Genomic DNA, 11,577 nt, shown 5'->3' with positions numbered 1-11,577 from the left:
AGCGGAGAATCCGCTTGACGGCAGCCCAGTGAACGTCTTGAGGAGCATGCATATGAAGACACACCTGCTGCACGACATACTGCATCTGTGGTCGAGTCAGAGTAAGGTACTCGAGAGCACCAACGATAGACCGATAGAAAGCAGCATCCGAAGCAGGAGAACCATCCGTGGCAGAAAGCTTGGCCTTCGTATCAACATGCGTAGCGGCGGGCTTGCAGTTAAGCATGCCGGCGCACTTCAGGAGCTCGTGAGCATACTTCTGCTGATGAAGAAAGAAGTCATCCGGACCGCGCACCACCTCGACACTGAGGAAGTAGTGCAAAGGATCCAAGTCCTTAATGGCGAACTCAACGCGAAGGCGAGCCATGAGCTGACTGAGGAGACCAGCCGTACATGCCGTCAGAATGATGTCGTCGATATAGAGCAGTAAGTAGGCCATGTCAGAGCCCTGATGATAGACGAAGAGTGAGGCATCCGAGCGGGTGGAGCGAAACCCAAACTGGTGGAGAAACGCCGCGATGCGCTGGTACCAAGCGCGTGGAGCCTGCTTGAGTCCGTACAAGAACCGCGAAAGCAAGCACACGTGGTCGGGAAGCGCTGGGTCAACAAACCCGGTGGGCTGCTGGCAGAAGATCTGCTCCTCGAGGTGACCATGGAGGAAGGCGTTGGAGACGTCCATCTGATGCACCGGTCAAGCACGGGAGACCGCAAGGTGGAGAACCGTGCGTATCGTGCCGGTCTTGACAACCAGAGCGAAGGTGTCGGTGAAGTTGATGCCAGCAGGCTGTCGGAAGCCACGAACGACCCAGCGCGCTTTATAGCGATCAAGGGTACCATCAGGACAGAGCTTGTGTTTAAAGACCCACTTTCCGGTAATCACGTTGGCGTGCCGGGGACGGGGAACAAGCTGCCACGTCCGGTTGCGCAACAAGGCGTCAAACTCCTCTTGCATCGCAGCCATCTAGAGCGGGTCACGAAGAGCGGCTCGAACGGAGGACGGCAACGGCGGCGGCTCAGAGGTGGACGCCGCATGGGCGTAGCGCGAACTCGGGTGAAAAACGCCCGTACGGGCGCGGGTGGCCGGACCGGCCACGGGCGCCGGGGGCGCCGAGGGGGCCGGGGGCACCGAGGAAGCCGCGGGGGCGGCGAGCGCCAATGGGGGTGCCGGGGGCGCGGCAAGGTGGTGGCGGCGGCGGCGGAGGCGAGAATTAAAACCTAAAAAATGATACCATGTAGAAAGTTATGATTGCACGATGTATTTTTTTCGTGCATAGCCACGTATATATAATATACAAAGATGACCACAAACCTCAACTATATAAGAAACTAGAAGACGGGCACAATACACACATAACACATGTACTCAACACTTACTACTACTTCTTAGCTCGGAGGTTCCACTGATAGAACGCTAACCTACTAGCTAGTGTTAGTTGGTAAGGGAATCATGCGGAGTGCACACTATCAATTCGCATTTCCATGCCAATCCTGTTGTCTCGTCACAAAACGAAAGGACTTTTTTTAAAAGAAGGATAGATCTCCGGCTTCTGCATCGTCCAGATGCATGCAACCATTTTATTAATTATTCATAAAGATTATATAAAGCAATACAACAGTTAGTCTGAAGCCACCATCTAGGTAACACCTGTTGCTATTCCTATCTCCTTGATGAAGGTATGCCGAATATCCGGGCCGAACACCAAATGGACGTCGCACCAAACCCTAACATCTATAGCCGGATGCCCCAGCCCAGCCACACACCAGGACTGGGTCTCATACCGGTCCAGCGCACTCATAGGTTGCCGCCGCCATCTTCCACCGGTCCATCTCCAGAGCAGGAACTGACGCATCGACCTTGTCTGACCCGTCGTCGACACCACCACGGTGCCAGACAGTTCCACCCTCCTGCACGTATCCATCCACACGCGACCATCCTCGAACCTGCGCAGCACCATGCCTCCGGGATCCGTCGTCAGCCATGCGGTGTGTATGTGACACTGCTCCTCCGCTTGTCCCGTCCAACCAGCATTTGCTCCAAAACGATGCCCCCAGGAGGGACAAGGACATTGAAGGTGTCATCATCGTCCGATCCGGTAGATCCAGATTTAGGGTTTCCCCCGGAGCATCGCGAGTGGGGTGCCACGATCTGAACAACGATGCCTCGAGAAGGGAACGACGTCATAGACGCCGCCATCGTCCGCCATGACCGAAGTCGACGCGATTTTCACCGGAGGTCGCGTCTCCCCGAACTCGCAGGTGGGTGGAACCGAACGGAGCCTCGCCGTGGAGACAAGGACCCCCGTCAGCACGCCGGCAGCCTCCAGCCGCCCCTCACCGATCCTTCTCGCGCCACCGGCCGGCCAAGGCCATACCGAGACGGATCTGGATAGGACGCCAGATCCACAGCCACCGACGCAATCCATCTGCCCGCAGCCGCCACACCGCCGGCCATGGAGGCTCCAATCGCCGCCGCGCAGCAGAGGAGCCGCCCTGACTGCCGCCTGTGCCGTCCACAACCCACTGGATCCAGATCGAGAACCGATCCAAATCTGCTGAAGTGCAGACATGCCCACCATCGCGAGGAAATCCAGGCCGCCGCCCACTCGCGCCCCGCCGCAGCAGGGAGCCGAGCGCCGCTGTCCTCGGCACGCCCCACGTCGGCGCGTCGCCCTGGCCAAGGAGGCTGCCCCGCCGCAGCACCCCCGTGCGAGGACGAGATGGGCCCCGCCGCCGCCGACGCGAGCCAGGCGCTGCCCGACCACGCCCTCTGGCGGCGGCGAGGAATGGGTGCGGGAAAGAGGCGACCGGCTGGTGCGACGATGAGGGGCCCTCCCCGTCGCCTACGGGTGCGACGAGGGAGGGGACGGACCCAAGGTTATCCTTTGTTACATGAATCTAAACTAGCATGTCACTACTACAGACTCTAAAATGACAACACCCGAAGGAAAACTCCAATATAGATGACCAAAACAGAGAGCGTTAAGGTTTTAGCCGACCAAAAGAAATCCAACCGTACTCATACATGTGAGATTCGACCATGCAACTATAGTGTAAAATATATCAGTAAAACCCACTCTTGTTATTAGAAAACGATGAATATGATGTGTTCCAGTGTGAAAAAACACACTCGAATTCAACAAGTTTCGTAGTCCGTCCACATGCAACACACATGCATATTTTTTTCTACTGTCGAAAGGGAGGATCAACCCCGTATATTATAAATTCGCCAGTGCATCGATGAGGCAAGTCGAGGAGAATTCTAACCAAATAGGTGACGGTGGAGCAATTGCTTCACAATGCTGCATTCATGATGCGTCTAGTCCTTTTTCTTTCTCTCTTCACAATGTATTTCCTAGAAAGAAAGAAAGAAAGAAAGAAGCGAAGAATGTAGTACAAGGCAAGTGGCCACGCCGGCAAGAGCTCCTGCAACTTGATTGATCTACCGAAGAGAGCATGCGAGGTCTCTAAGCATTAGTGCACCAACACTTTTTCTTTGCATCACCACTTGAACAGTTTGCATGCACTTCCTACGAACTTACCTCTCTCTTCCTTTTGGCCTTTTGAGCTTTGTTTTTGGTAGTGCATCCTTTACTGTGAGGTGCCACTACGATGCCCTATCCTTATTGGCCAATGCATAGTCACACAAAAGAAATGTGTAAACCAACTGTAGGAGTTGACTAAAATAGAAGACAAACAAGCCTTTTTTTGGATAAAGGATGTTTTTATTATCTCAAAATGTAGCATCAAGCGGATACAAAACATTATGAGTACCATCCAGCCTTTGCATAATTAAGATGCACACAATCAAACAACAAAATTCTGGCAAAAGGAAAAGTAACAAAAATGACAAGTCAGCAACAGTAGAGCTCTATAGACCGACATTATGCCTATGTCAAAAATGGAGGTAGATCGATTCGGAGGTCATGGTCAACAAATTTCGCCATGTGTAAGCAACCAAAGTACCAAAGAAGAGAAAAAGCTCACCGAGGATAACATGGCAGGTTAAAAGAAAGACTCATTTCTTCTCCACGTCCTCCACTTTCTGGTTTCTGTGTGGTGTGTGTGAACTGGAAGCCCCTTCACTCATGCTCAACCCTCCCAACACATGATACACACTGATCCGAGAGCATGAGACAATATCAAGCAGATAATGATGAAAGGCTCCAATATCTCCGAGATATCCCCTTCTCCACTAGAATGCGTCCATGCTGTTTGATTAATATTATTCTTTTAGTAGATTACACGTTGTAGTATTTCCTTCACAGAAAAGCATCATCGATCATGGAGGTGCCAACTTTCAGCCCCTTCACGTCTTAGTTCTTTTTAAAGAATCACCGGGAGAAGAGTACTCCCACCTGAATATATTGTTCAAAGATGCCGAAGTTAAGAGTAGTTATCCTTTTGGTATTTGGCTGATCCGGCGTATAAGCGAAACCAGACCAAAAACCTAAATAAGTTGACCCTGTCTACGGGGGAAACCGGGCCAAAAACCGTACAAGTAACAAGGTAAAAGAAGACGAGAAGAAATGGATGCCCACGAGGAGAGACGGCCTAGTTAGCAGAGAAAAGGAACATCATCACGAGAGACACAAGTAGATGTGGAGTGTTGTCGAAGGACCACGATATCAAGACTTTGCAAACAACCTATCAAACCACACCAGCATGTGTCCCGAAGTCCACGGCGCAACATAGGAGCATCCTCAATCAACAAGTGGTAAACTTGAACATGAACCTGTTGGGGAACGCAGTATTTGAATTTTTTTCCTACGATCACGCAAGATCTATCTAGGAAATGCATAGCAACGAGAGGGGAGAGTGTGTCCACGTACCCTCGTAGACCGAAAGCGGAAGCGTTTAATAACGCGGTTGATGTAGTCGAACGTCTTCACGATCCAACTGATCCAAGTACCGAACATACGGCACCTCCGTGTTCAGCACACATTCAGCACGATGACGTCCCTCGAGCTCTTGATCCAGTAGAGGGCCGAGGGAGAGTTCCGTCAGCACGACGGCGTGGCGACGGTGATGATGAAGTTACCGGCACAGAGCTTCGCCTAAGCACTACGACGATATAACCGAGGTGTTAAACTGTGGAGGGGGCACCGCACACGGCTAAGAGGTTGTCTGTTGTTCTTTGGGGTGCCCCCTTGCCCGCGTATATAAAGGAGGGGGGAGGAGGAGGCCGGCCAGGGGGGAGGTGCGCCAAGGGGGGGGTCCTACTAGGACTCCAAACCTAGTAGGATTCGCCCCCTTTCCTTCCCACGGAGAGGGGGAAAGGGGAAAGGAGGGAGAGGGAGAAGGAAAGAGGGGGGCCGCGCCCCCTCCCCTTGTCCAATTCGGATTGGGGCATTAGGCCCAATAACTTTCCCGGGGGGTTCCGTAGCCTCCCGGCACTCCGAAAAATCCCAGAACCTTATCGGAACCATTCCGATGTCCGTATATAACCTTTCAATATATCAATCTTTACCTCTCGACCATTTTGAGACTCCTTGTTATGTCCGTGATCTCATCCGGGACTCCGAACAAACTTCAGTCATCAAATCACATAACTCATAATACAAATCATCATCGAACGTTAAGCGTGCGGACCCTACGGGTTCGAGAACTATGTAGACATGACCGAGACACATCTCCGGTCAATAACCAATAGCGGAACCTAGATGCTCATATTGGCTCCTACATATTCTACGAAGATCTTTATCGGTCAAACCGCATAACAACATACCTCATTCCCTTTGTCATCGGTATGTTACTTGCCCGAGATTCGATCGTCGGTCTCATCATACCTTGTTCAATCTCGTTACCGGCAAGTCTCTTTACTCGTTCCGTAATGCATCAACCTGTAACTAACTCATTAGTCACATTGTTTGCAAAGCTCATAGTGATGTGCATTACCGGGAGGGCCTAGAGATACCTCTCCAATACACGGAGTGATAAATCCTAATCTCGATCTATGCCAACTCAACAAACACCATCAGAGACACCTGTAGAGCATCTTTATAATCACTCAGTTATGTTGTGACGTTTGATAGCACACAAGGTGTTCCTCCGGTATTCGGGAGTTGCATAATCTCATAGTCAGAGGAACATGTATAAGTCATGATGAAAGCAATAGCAATAAAACTTAACGATCATTATGCTAAGCTAAACGGATGGGTCTTGTCTATCACATCATTCTCTAATGATGTGATCCCGTTCATCAAATGACAACACATGTCTATGGTTAGGAAACTTAATCATCTTCGATTAACGAGCTAGTCAAGTAGAGGCACACTAGGGACACTCTGTTTTGTCTATGTATTCACACATGTACTAAGTTTCCGGTTAATACAATTCTAGCATGAATAATAAACATTTATCATGATATAAGGAAATATAAATAACAACTTCATTATTGCCTCTAGGGCATATTTCCTTCAGTCTCCCACTTGTACTGGAGTCAATAATCTAGTTCACATCGTCATGTGATTTAACACGAATAGTTCACATCTTTATGTGATTAGTTCACATCGCCATGTGACTAACACCCAAAGGGTTTACTGATGGTAGATGGAACTACGTTGGTATTTCCCTGGAGAGGGAGGGATGATATAGCACAGCGACGGTAGGTATTTCCCTCAGTTATGAAACCAAGGTATCGAACCAATAGGAGAACCAAGCAACACAACGTAAACAGCACATGCACACAAATAACAACACCTCGCAACCCGACGATTTAAAGGGGTTGTCAATCCCTTTCGGGGTACGACGCCTCAAGATAGGCAATCGGACGTGAGGTAAATTGTAGTAGATTGATAGAGCGAACGCCAAATAAATAAATAAAGATAAAACACAGCAAGGTATTTTTGTATTTTTTGGTTTAATAGATCTGAATAAAAATGCAAAGAAAAAGTAGATCGCAAGGCAAATATATGAGAAATAAGACCCCGGGGCCGTAGGTTTCACTAGTGGCTTCTTTCAAGAAAAATAGCAAACGGTGGGTAAACAAATTACTGTTGGGCAATTGACATAACTTTAAATAATTATGACGATATCCAGGCAATGATCATTACATAGGCATCATGTCCAAGATTAGTAGACCGACTCCTGCCTGCATCTACTACTATTACTCCACACATCGACCGCTATCCAGCATGCATCTAGTGTATTAAGTTCATGGAAAAACGGAGTAATGCAATAAGAACGATGACATGATGTAGACAAGATCCGTTTATGTATATGGCGGTAGATATTGATCTCGTCTTTTTATCCTTAGTAGCAATGATACATATGTGTCGTTTCCCTTTCTGTCACTGGGATCGAGCACCGTAAGATCGAACCCACTCCCGGGCACCTCTTCCCATTGCAAGATAAATAGATCAAGTTGGCCAAATAAAACCCAAATATCGGAGAAGAAATATGAGGCTATAAGAAATCATGCATATAAGAGATCAAAGAAACTCAAATAACTTTCATGGATATAAAAAGATATGACTGATCATAAATTCAAAGTTCATCAGATCCCAACAAACACACCGCAAAATAATTACATCATATGGATCTCCAAGAGACCATGGTATTGAGAATTCAGCGCGAGAGAGAGCCATCTAGCTACTAACTACGGACCCGATGGTCTACAAAGAACTACTCACGCATCATCGGAGAGGCACCAATGGAAGTGGTGAACCCCTCCGTGATGGTGTCTAGATTGGATCTGGTGGTTCTGGACTCTATGGCGGCTGGATGAATATTTCGTCGACTCCTCTAGGGTTCTGGTATTTTTTGGGTATTTCTCTACTCCTATAAAAATACGAGTTGGTGATGATGGTGTGCCTGCCTTTGGATCATATGCACCGTTCGATCTTGAATCTAAGGTTGAGATTGAGCTAAGACGTGTTGTACCGAGCGCCAAAACAGAATAGTCTGGACGTTTCTCCTCCTCTTGCGAAACAGATCTTTAGGCTCTAGCGGCTCACATCCACGGTCCACCCACCCTATCTCTGGCCACCGAAGCCCATCCTCTCCCCCGCCGGCGAAACACTCCCACTGCCCCAGCCGAACACAGTCCCAATCTCGACACCCAAAGGAGCACACCAACGCGAGAGGCCGGATTGAGCCCATCCCCTCCGCCATGGTCAACGGCCCGCCGCCCATGATGGCACTGACGCCCCCCAATTTCCCATGCTAACGCGTGCGAGGCGGCGCCATTGGATCGATGGCGCGCGTGCGCCCTAATGGTAGGGCGGCGTGCAGGAGGTCCCCCTTCTCCTCTCTCCCCCTGCGCGCGCTGGAGCTTGAGCTGGGCGGGACGCTGAGCGGGAGTTCTTGCTGGCAGAGGAAGAAGACGTTCAGGTAGAAGGCGTGGACGTTGGGGAGTAGCTGTGTGGGAGGAGGGCGTCAACGGTGGGATGGGTGCTGGCTGGCTGGTGAGTGCATCAAGGTTGCTCTAATGTTGTTGCTCTGCCCTGATATACTACTATTTGAGCATACATAAAGAGATCATAGAGGAAAGCAGCAGTAGGGCTGCTGCAATTTTGTTCATGGTGCTACTGGTTTTGTTAATGTTGGTATTTTCTTACTGATTACGACTGCTGCTACTAGGTACTTGCTTTATGATATGAAGATATGTATGCTGCTGGTAGGTACTCGTGAACATGGTGAAAAGGGATCGGTGCTGCAGCGGTAGGCGTCTGGTGGCTATGCAGTGGCAGCCGCTACTTAGATACGTAGCCGGCAATGGTGAGAAGACTTTGATCTTGATATATTAGATGTAAGCCCCATACACCATAGGAGGACCGCCTTTTGGTGATATCAGCCGGTGAGCTTTCTCCATCTCCACCATCTAACATACATTGGTTCTGCATTATGTATATGTGGCTTAGATAAGAAATGAATGTTTCTATCTGAATATTATCCAGTTACTCTTTCTTTGCCTAAATTGATTTAGGAGAAGAGATAGAGAGAAGCAAGTTACTGGTGTGGTTCATTTGGGAAATTCAGTACTTTGTTTATACTGCTTTGCTTTAGGGGATGAAGTAAATAGAAGAAGAAATTCCTGGGATGGATCTATATGTGCCCGTTATGCTGTCATGTAAATTCCACAACACATCTGTATGCGTGTATCCTTCTTATGTAGTTTTTATTACCCACTTATAGTCATGCTTGACAGCCCGAGGGCTGAGGCTAACAATTCTTTTCGTCTCTATGCCCCTTATTTCAATGCATTGTGCTACTGTATACTACTGTTATAATGACATGTGCATTTAGTAAAATCCCTTAATTATGGCAGCATGTAAAAAATTAAATGTTTCCTGAGTGTGGACTGTGGTATAGATTCATGCAAGTTCTGCAACCTGCATGTACTGAATTACATGATAATTCTGTAGGATGATAAAAAAGAAGAAGAAGATGATTCTGAATTACATAATAATTCTGTAGGATGATAAAAAAGAAGAAGAAGATGATTCAGTTATCAAGAGGATGTCTGAACTCTGAACCTGAAGGACAGGAAATAAAACATGAGGAGGATAATGGAAGAGAAGAAGAAGCAGACATTAAGATAATGAAAGAGAATGAGTAGATAATGAGGATGGTACTGAAAGAGAAGACGAGATGCACCTTGGCTAAGTAAAGAGTTAGACCTGAAATTGCCAATAAAGGGAATGAGGTCCCTTTCTCTATAGGTGCCATCTTAGCTGCAGTCGATTAGGTGCATATTTCGCGAGATAATCTCGTTCTAACATGTCTCTGATTTTGATTCTTTCTGCGGATTTCAGAATATAGAAGGCAGCTTCGCAGAGGGGTCACTGACGAGCAAGGTGAGGCCATTGCGTCTATTCTTGTGTTAGTTTGTTTCAAAGAAATCACACTAATTTCTCTCAGTATATGTCTCTGCAGAGAAATAAGCCCTGGAGCATGTTTCAATGAAGACTACTGATCTAGAATTGCCGTATGTTCATGAACAATTTTTTGTTGCTGAAATAAGTCCTAGAGCAGGCTTCGGTGAGGACTACTGATCTAGAAGCCATATGTTCATGAACAATTTTTTGTTGCTCTGACTGAACGGACTGTCTCTGTAATTCTTGTCTGTTTGGGTGGTCCCCAGCTGCGACAAGATGTCTTCTTGCTGAACAACGCCACAATTGGATAGTTGTATGTTATTTAGGATTGCCTCTGTTGCATACCACCTGGAGTTACAAGAGGTCCTGTACTAATTTTGTGTATGTATCTGTTCTATATACACATGATTTCAAAGCATCTTTTCCTATACATTTTGTTTCTTTGCTCGGTACAAAATGTATTGCAAGTGTTGTTCATTGTTTTTTTCCTTTTATGTAAATATACTACAGAGCCTCTACCGGCTCAGTTTTCTTCCTTTTGTCTGAATATATCAGACATTTATGTATGATGTAGTGATTGTCTGATGTCCTAGCAGTTGGATGAAGCAAAAAACCACAGAACTAATATTGTTGGCACATATGTTTTGGGCAAACAACTAAAAGAAGACTATACTATGCTTGACAAATGATTCCATGGCCTCATAGATGCCTAAGGTATGTAACTAATTAAGTGGAACTAGCTGTGTGGGTTATGTTTGGAATACTTCTTCTCTTCATGGTGGCATTGTATCCAGATTCATTTTTCCTGTGCATATTTAGCAAAGCATTTAGTTAACCACTTCTACTTCATTCTTGTTTGTCATGAAACCGTATATAAGTGTACTCAAGCTATACTATGTGTGCTAATACATTGTCTTGATTGCTATCTTCAAGATACTATTATGTGGTATTCGATATGATTCTTTTTTCGTCAAATCTTGTAAAGGGGTTTGGAATGTTCCAACATCGATTTATTTTATATGTCATCATTATCTTTTGGTCATGGTCGGCATGCTACATCATATAATGAGATGACATACGCGTGACATTGGTGGGTGGTGGATCAGGATAGGTTTGACCCATTGGACTAGGGCCGAAACATGAAGTTAGTAGTCGTCGCAAGTTGCCACATGCGTGTGGGTTGGTTTTCTTGATACTACATGATAGTGAGCAATGCGAAAGGTGAGTAGGGAGAACAACAAGTCTTCTCTCTAGGCAAAGACGGAGAAGAAAATGTTTGGCTTCGATCAAAGGGTTATGATTGGAAACCATATGTTTGATCATGCTTGATATATACATCCTCTGTTCCTAAATATAAGTCTTTTTAGATATTTTAATATAGACTATATGCGGAGCAAAATGAGTGAATCTATACTCTAAAATATGTCTATATACATCCGTATGTAGTTCATATTAAAATATCTAAAAAGACTTATATTTAGGAACGGGTGGAGTACATGTCAACAATATAACATCGCTTCAGTCAATGTCGCAATACATTTATTATTGTCAAACATCGCTTCAGTCAATGTTTCAATACATTTGTTATTGTTTGTAACAACATATTGGTTCCCGACTATAACTTAAATCCACCTAATCTTATTTGATCCGTAGCGTAGCACGGGTATATTACTAGTATAGAGCAAAGAGGCGGTCCGGGGTACCTGAGGTGGGCACAACCCACCAGGGCGCACCGTGGTGGGTTGTCCTCTCCTCGGGA

General features: G+C 46.8%; 1 long non-coding RNA gene across 7 annotated transcripts; it reads left to right on the top strand.

Moving 5' to 3' along the window:
• The first annotated feature begins 7,918 nt into the window (after positions 1-7,918).
• On the top strand, positions 7,919-10,403 carry LOC123052874 (uncharacterized). Of its 7 annotated transcripts, none has more exons than XR_006425146.1 (5): positions 7,919-8,405; positions 8,622-8,797; positions 8,927-9,662; positions 9,756-9,797; positions 9,877-10,248. It is a non-coding gene; the product is annotated as an uncharacterized lncRNA (long non-coding RNA). The 7 variants fall into 7 exon arrangements; XR_006425148.1 differs by having other exon boundaries at positions 8,622-9,070; positions 9,418-9,662; XR_006425147.1 differs by having other exon boundaries at positions 8,622-9,070; positions 9,366-9,662.
• Positions 10,404-11,577: the final 1,174 nt, after the last annotated feature.

Source organism: Triticum aestivum, chromosome 2D (assembly GCF_018294505.1).
Source record: "Triticum aestivum cultivar Chinese Spring chromosome 2D, IWGSC CS RefSeq v2.1, whole genome shotgun sequence".
Classification (NCBI taxonomy): domain Eukaryota; kingdom Viridiplantae; phylum Streptophyta; class Magnoliopsida; order Poales; family Poaceae; genus Triticum; species Triticum aestivum.
This window is presented reverse-complemented; position numbering and strand designations above follow the sequence as displayed.